The 8,502-nt window shown below is 40.3% G+C and overlaps 1 pseudogene; it reads right to left on the bottom strand.

Annotated features, from left to right (window-relative positions):
• Positions 1 to 7,778: 7,778 nt before the first annotated feature.
• Positions 7,779 to 8,270, bottom strand: LOC131399985 (immunoglobulin kappa variable 1-27-like; annotated as a pseudogene).
• Positions 8,271 to 8,502: the final 232 nt, after the last annotated feature.

Below are 8,502 nucleotides of genomic sequence, written 5' to 3'. Positions count from 1 at the left end.
CTAACATTGTGAAATTTTGGGTTGTACATTTTTGTTTGTCCATCACCCCATATATGACTCCCTTCACCCCTTGTGCCCACTCCCCACCCCCACTTCCCGGGTAACCACAGTCCAGTTTTCTCTGTCCATGTGTTGGTTTATATTCCACATATGAGTGAGATCATACAGTGTTTGTCTTTCTCTTTCTGGCTTATTTCACTTAACATAATACGCTCCAGGCCCATCCATGTTGTTGCAAATGGGACGATTTTGTCTTTTTTTATGGCTGAGTAGTATTCCATTGTATATATATACCACATTTTCTTAATCCAATCGTCAGTCGAGGGACACTTAGGTTGCTTCCACTTCTTGGCTATGGTGAATAATGCTGCAATGAACATAGGGGTGCATAAGCCTCTTTGGATTGTTGATTTCAGGTGCGTTGGATAGATTCCCAGTAGTGGGATGGCTGGATCATAGGGCATCTCTATTCTTAATTCTTTGAGGAATCTCCATACCGTTTTCCATAGAGGCTGCACCAATTTGCATTCCCACCAGCTGTGTATGAGGGTTCCTGTTTCTCCACATCCTCTCCAACATTTGTTGTTTTTTGTCTTGGTGATTATAGCCATTCTAACGGGCGTGAGGTGGTATCTTAGTGTTGTTTTGATTTGCATTTCCCTGATGATTAGTGATGTTGAGCATCTTTTCATGTGCCTATTGGCCATCTGTATATCTTCCTTGGAGAAGTGTCTGTTCATTTCCTCTGCCCATTTTTTGATCAGGTTGTTTGTTTTTTTGTTGTTCAATTGTGTGAGTTCTTTATATATTATGGAGATCAACCCCTTGTCAGATGTATGTTTTGCAAATATTCTCTCCCAGCTGGTTGGTTGTTTGTTCATCTTGATTCTGGTTTCATTTGTCTTATGAAAGCTCTTTAGTCTGATAAAGTCCCACTTGTTCATTTTTTCTTTAGTTTCCCTAGTCTGGGTAGGCATGTCATCCAAAAAGATTCCTTTAAAACCAATGTCAAATAGTGTGTTACCTATATTTTCTTCTATGAGTTTTATAGTTTCAGGTCTCACCTTCAGGTCTTTGATCCATTTTGAGTTAATTTTTGTGAATGGCGATAGCACATGGTCCACTTTCATTCTTTTGCATGTGGCTGTCCAGTTTTCCCAACACCATTTATTGAAGAGACTTTCCTTTCTCCATTGCATGTTCTTAGCACCTTTGTCGAAAATTAGCTGTCCGTATATGTGTGGTTTTATTTCTGGGCTTTCAATTCTGTTCCATTGATCTGTGTGTCTGTTTTTGTACCAGTACCATGCTGTTTTGATTACTATTGCTTTGTAGTATGTTTTGAAGTCAGGAATTGTGATGCCTCCTGCTTTGTTCTTTTTCTTTAGGATTTCTTTAGCTATTCGGGGTCTTTTGTTGCCCCATATAAATTTTAGTATTCTTTTTTCTATTTCTGTGAAGAATGTCATTGGGATTCTGATTGGGATTGCATTGAATCTGTAGATTGCTTTAGGTAATATAGACATTTTAACTATGTTTATTCTTCCAATCCACGTGCATGAGATATCTTTCCATTTCTTTATGTCATCGTGGATTTCCCTCAATAATGTCTTGTAGTTCTCATTGTATAGGTCCTTCACCTCCTTGGTGAGATTTATTCCTAGGTATTTTATTCTTTTTGATGCAATTGTAAATGGTATTATCTTTTTGAGCTCTCTTTCTGTTAGTTCATTATTAGCATATAGAAATGCAACTGATTTTTGTAGATTGATTTTTTACCCTGCAACTTTGCTGTAGTTGTTGATTGTTTCTAACAGTTTTCCAACAGATTCTTTAGGGTTTTCTATATATACAATCATGTCATCTGCAAATAGTGAGAGTTTCACTTCTTCGTTACCTATTTGGATTCCTTTTATTCCTTTTTCTTGCCTAATTGCTCTGGCCAAAACCTCCAGTACTATGTTGAACAGGAGTAGTGAGAGTGGGCAGCCCTGCCTCGTTCCTGTTCTCAGAGGAATGGCTTTCAGTCTTTCCCTGTTGAGTATGATGTTAGCTGTGGGTTTGTCATATGTGGCCTTTATTATGTTGAGGTACTTTCCTTCTATTCCCATTTTATTGAGAGTTTTTATCATAAATGGATGTTGTATCTTGTCAAATGCCTTCTCTGCGTCTATTGAGACGATCATGTGGTTTTTATTCTTTGTTTTGTTGATGTGATGTATCACGTTGATTGATTTGCGGATGTTGAACCATCCCTGCGTCTCTGGTATAAATCCCACTTGATCATGGTGTATGATCTTTTTAATATATTGTTGTATTCGGTTTGCCAATATTTTGTTGAGGATTTTTGCATCAATGTTCATCAGCGATATTGGCCTGTAATTTTCTTTCTTTGTATTGTCTTTGTCTGGTTTTGGTATCAGGGTGATGTTGGCCTCATAGAATGATTCAGGAAGTGTTCCATCTTCCTCTATTTTTTGGAATAGTTTGAGGAGGATGGGTATTAAATCTTCTTTGAATGTTTGGTAAAATTCACTGGAGAAGCCATCTGGTCCTGGACTTTTATTTTTTGGGAGGTTTTTGATTACTATTTCAATCTCTTTACTTGTGATTGGTCTATTCAGATTCTCCATTTCTTCTTGGTTCAATTTTGGGAGGTTGTATAAGTCTAAGAATTTATCCATTTCTTCTAGATTGTCCAATTTGTTGGCATATAATTTCTCATAGTATTCTCTTATAATCCTCTGTATTTCCATGGTATCCGTTGTAATTTCTCCTCTTTCATTTCTAATTTTATTTACTTGAGCCTTTTCTCTTTTTTTCTTAGTTAGCCTGGCTAAGGGTTTGTCTATTTTGTTTATCTTCTCGAAGAACCAACTCTTTGTTTCATTAATCCTTTCTACTGTTTTTTTGATCTCAATTTCATTTATTTCTGCTCTGATTTTTATTATTTCTCTCCTTCTGCTGGCTTTGGGCTTTGTTTGTTCTTCTTTTTCTAGTTCTGTTAGGTGTAATTTAAGGTTGCCTATTAGGGCTTTTTCTTGTTTGTTAAGGTGGGCTTGTATCGCTATGAGTTTCCCTCTCAGGACCGCTTTTGCTGCATCCCATATGGTTTGATATGGCATGTTATCATTTTCGTTTGTTTCCAGATAGTTTTTGATTTCTCCTTTAATTTCATCAATGATCCATTGGTTGTTCAGTAGCATGTTGTTTAATCTCCACATTTTTGTCACTTTCCCAGTTTTTTTTTTCCTGGTTCATTTCCAGTTTCATAGCCTTATGGTCTGAAAAGATGCTTGTTATGATTTCAATCTTCTTAAATTTATTGAGGCTTGCTTTGTTTCCCAACATATGGTCTATCCTAGAGAATGTTCCATGCGCGCTTGAGAAGAATGTGTAGTCAGCTGTTTTTGGGTGGAGTGGTCTGTATATGTCTACTAGGTCCATCTCGTCCAGTTTTTCATTTAAGTCTAATATTTCTTTATTAACTTTTTGTCTGGATGATCTATCCATTGCTGTAAGTGGGGTGTTAAGATCCCCTACTATTATTGTGTTGTTGTTGATTTCTCCTTTTGGGTTTGTTAATAGTTGTTTTATGTACATTGGTGCTCCTATGTTGGGTGCATATATATTTATAAGTGATATGTCTTCTTGATGGAGTGTCCCTTTTATCATTATATATTTCCCTTCTTTGTCTTTCTTAACCTGTTTTATCTTGAAGTCTACTTTGTCTGATATGAGCATGGCAACACCTGCTTTCTTTTGTTTGCCATTAGCTTGGAGTATTGTCTTCCATCCTTTCACTCTGAGCCTGTGCTTGTCTTTAGTGCTAAGATGTGTTTCCTGAAGGCAGCATATTGTTGGGTCTTGCTTTTTAATCCATCCTGCCACTCTGTATCTTTTGATTGGAGAGTTCAATCCATTTACATTTAGGGTAATTATTGAAATATGAGGGCTGAATATTGCTGTTTTGTCACTTATTTTCTGGTTCTTTTGCATTTCCTTTGTTTCTTGTCCCATTTGTTTTGGAATGCCAATTCAGTTTGGTTGTTCTGTCTTATGATTCTTCTAGTTTTCTCTTTGTTTATCATATGTGGTTTTAATTTGATTATCTGTTTAGTGGTTACCTTGAGGTTTGGGCAAAAAATCTTCTGTATGAGATAGTCTGTTATCTGATAGCCTCCTATTTCCTTATACTAAGTCAATTCAGTCACTTTCCTCTTCCCCTTCTAAGTTGCTCTTGTTATACCTTATTCTATCTTGTGTTGTGGCTGTGTGTTTACAGTGATGAGGTTAAATTTATTTTTGGTGAATTTCTTCCTTTGATCTTTGAGTTTAGTATTTAAGTGGTTGCTAACCTATTCCGGTAAAGATCTACTATTTCTCTGATTTTGTCTACCTACTTTTCTCCTTACTCCAAGCTTTGTGTTCCCTTTCTCTTCTTGTTTTCAGGCCTGAGGGCCTTCTTGAGTATTTCTTGTAGTGGGGGTCTCATGGCCATGAACTCCCTTAGCTTTTGTTTATCTGGGAGAGTTACTATTTCTCCATCATATTTGAAGGATATTTTTGCTGGATAGAGTATTCTTGGCTGAAAGTTTTTGTCTTTTAGTATTTTGAATATATCATTCCAGTCTCTTCTAGCCTGAAAAGTTTCTGTTCAGAAATCCGCTGAGAGCCTGATGGGAGTTCCTTTGTACGTTATTTTTTGTTTTTGTCTAGCTGCCCTTAATATTGTTTCTTTGTCGTTGACCCTGGCTAGCCTTACCACTAGGTGTCGTGGTGAAGGCCTTTGTCTGTTAATATATATAGGCGTCCTGTTGGCTTCGCTTACTGGTATTTCCTGCTCCTTCCCCAGATTTGGGAAATTTTCAGCTATTATTTCCTTGAATAGGCTCTCTGTTCCTCTTTCCCTGTCCTCTCCCTCAGGAATACCTATAATTCTTATGTTACATTTTCTAATAGAGTCCGATATTTCTCGGAGTCTTTCTTCATTTCTTTTTAGTCTTAGTTCTCTCTCTTCTTCCATCTGGAGTATATCTGTATTCCTATCCTCTAAAGTACTAATTCTTTCCTCCATATTGTCAGCTCTGTTCTTTGAAGATTCCAGATTCTCCTTTATCTCCTCCATTGTGTTCTTCATCTCCATCAGCACTGATAGGTTTTTCTTTATGATTTCAATCTCTTTTGTGAAGAAACTCCTAATCTCATTTAATTATTTGTCTGTGTTGTCTCGTATTTCGTTGAGTGTTTTTATGATAGCTATTTTGAAATCTCTGTCATTTAGTTTATGGATTTCTGTGTCTTCGGGGTTGATTTCTGGGTGCTTGTCATTTTGTTTCTGGTCTGGTGATTTCATATATTTTTGCATTGTGGTTCCTGTGTTGGTTTTGATTTTCCTCATCCTGGAAGTCTCTGGTTGCAATTTCCACCTGCCGCCACTGTCTGGTGGTAAAGGGCTGTGTAGTCTAAGCCCCCTGCGCTCTGCCCCAGTTTTTCTGCTGCGATCCGCAGTTTTGTTTTGTTTTGTTTTGTTTTTTTTCCCCACTGTGATCCACAGGTCCAGTCCAGTTTGTTCAGGTCTGCCTCAGATCGCTAGATCTGGTCGAGCTGCAGACTCCGGGTTGCGGGGAGGGGGGAGCTCTCTCTTTTGCCCTCTGGGTCCCTAACGTGGGAGGCTTCTCGTTTGCCCCTCTTTATCCGCTCTCTGGGGTGCTCAGATGTTGATGGTAGCCCTGTGGCTCCTCTGAGCCCTCTGTGCGGGAGTTTCCCACTGGCTGAGAGAGCCCGAAGAGCTACAGTTTCCCGCCGAGGGCCACCCCTCCCCCCTCTCTGGGAGCCGCGCGGACCGGATCGCTGATCTGATGGGGAGGGAGCGGAGTTCTCCTTACCTCTCCCCACTTCCTCCGGGGCCCCAGCACGTTCCGCTCTCAGATGTGCGGCAGTGTGGATCCCTCTGCTCTAGCTTTTCACTGTCTGGGATTCCGTTGTTGGTCTGTGGCTGTTGCTTTTATTGTATCTTGTGGGGGAAGAATTCACGGGAAAGCTCACTCCGCCATGATGCTGACGTCACTCTCTCGATTACTGTGGTTTTATAGTAAGTCTTGAAGTCAGGTATGTGCACTTAATATTTATTTATTTTTTCATCTTGGTGATTCCTCAAGTTTCAAAAAACATTTACTCCACTTAATTATCAAGGTATTTTGTAATGTCATTGACAAATAATTATATTTTTCATCTTTTATTAACTTAAAAATGTTTTCACACTTAATTTTATACTAATTAAAAAGCAAAGCTGGGGCCGGCCCCGTGGCTTAGCGGTTAAGTGCTCGCGCTCCGCTGATGGCGGTCCGGGTTCGGATCCCGGGCGCGCACCAACACACCGCTTCTCCGGCCATGCTGAGGCCGTGTCCCACATACAGCAACTAGAAGGATGTGCAGCTATGACATACAACTATCTACTGGCGCTTTGGGGGGAAAAAAAAGTAAAAAAAATTAAAAAAAAAAAGCAAAGCTGAGTGTGTTTTTTCAACATGTGGCTTTAAAATAGAAATTTTCTTAAATGGCTTCATTGGAACAAAAGTATACACGTATATCTTTAGCTACAGTAAACATCCCCTAAGACATAGCTTCTTAAACCTTAAATAGATGGTCTTTTGTCTTGTTTAAAAGCAGATTCTCATTTAGTAGGTCTAAACTGGGCCAGCTATTTTGCATCTGCAACAAGCAACTTGTCAGTGATGCTGATGATGCTGTTGGATTCTGGACAAATTTTGAGTGGAAAGGTATTTTCTTGTTAAAGTAAAAGAATGCTACATCTATGCTTATGTGTTTTGTTTTGTTTTATTTTGAACAAAGTTTTCATTTATTTGTCAAATTATTACTATCTATTTCGTGAAATTTCCTCATTTTTTGTTTACTGCATGTTTAATGATTTTTCATTGTTATGATCTCAGATTTGCTGGTGATAGTTGGAAGCACATCCAAGTGTATTCTGGATGCCATTCCCTAAGTGGAAAAATTCTGAGTGATTGAAATAGGACCATACTGAGCTGTCTGCTGTCAACTCCCCACCATCACCATCACTTTTAGAAGCACATTTCCAAAACTCCTTTTCCTTTTATATTTTCATGTAGGGTCATTCAATGATGGACCCTCCAATGAGATTTGAAGGTTGGAAGAGGAAGATTCAATAAACTCTGGCACCTGCAGGCACGGAGTGGACAGGTGAGGACTGGAAAACACCTGGTGAGGTGCTGCAGAAGGCTAGAGCATCAGCACCTCCACTCCTGGGCTTCCTAGACAGGGCTGAGGACCACAGGGATAGGCAGCCTATACCTTCATTGGCAGGTGCACTCTGGCTTCTGGGGGAGCACCAGGGAATTACCCTTTTCTAGCATCTGTTTCATTTTGTATCACACTCCCTAGACTTTGAAAGCTTACAGTTTAGTCTCAAATTCCAGATACTAAAAAATTCCTTCTTGGAATATGAAGACTGGCTTCTCTTTTGCTACATAAACCCTGACTGTTACCATAACCCAGACTCCTCAGGTGTAATTATCTCTGTCCTTTATTCAGGAGAGGTATTGACATGTTTGTGCTACTAGGGCTGAGGAGGGAGAAAGGGAGTTAGAGTGCTAAGGAGCCTCCTTGCCCCTTCTATCAAAACCTTCCAGTGACCTTCAAAGTGCAGCTGCTTCTGAAAAACACTCTCAGCAGACGGAAGCCCAAGAGGACCAGCTGGGGCAGCCCAGCCTCACACTTCTGCTTCCCTGAGTGGTTTATGTTCTGGCTTGTAACACTGTGGGAGTGTTACTGTTATACTGTTAACAGTAATAAGTTGCAACATCTTCAGGCTCCAGGCTGCTGATGGTGAGAGTGAATTCTGTCTTAGATCCACTGCCACTGAACCTCGAAGGGACCCTGGATTGCAAAGTAGATGCTGCATAGATCAGGGGCATGGGAACTTTCCCTGGTTTCTGCTGGTACCAGGCTAACCAACTGCTAATGTTCTGACTGGCCCGGCGAGTGATGGTGACTCTGTCTCCTAGAGATGCAGACAGGGAGGATGAGACTGGCTCATCTGAGTTTCACACCTGGCACCTGAGATTGGAAATGTAAAAACAAATATCCATATTATTAATCTTGTCATAAGAGGACAACCCTGAAATGCCAGGCAGTACTGACCACATTGGCGGAATACATTTCTAGTGTTCTTCCTTACCTGGGTGCCAGAGCAGTAGGAGGCTGAAGAGCTGAGTGGAGGCCCTCATGTCCAGACTATGTCTTGAATGGGATTGGCTCCTGCACAGGTTGTGACCAGCATATAAATAAGTGCCCAGGCAGTGAGTTGTGCTCCAGTACTATGCAGGGGATGGGGCATGGCTAGGCACAGCTGCAGGGAAGCTAATCTCAATAACACAGCACAGGCCCAATGTCTCCCAGGTGTCCAAGTCTGACCAGAGCAGCAGGAATTTGCCTGCAGAGAATGTCCTTCCCCCTGGG

Source organism: Diceros bicornis, chromosome 40 (assembly GCF_020826845.1).
Source record: "Diceros bicornis minor isolate mBicDic1 chromosome 40, mDicBic1.mat.cur, whole genome shotgun sequence".
Lineage (NCBI taxonomy): Eukaryota > Metazoa > Chordata > Mammalia > Perissodactyla > Rhinocerotidae > Diceros > Diceros bicornis.
Note: the sequence above shows the minus strand (reverse complement) of the source record. Positions and strands in the feature narration are given on the sequence as shown.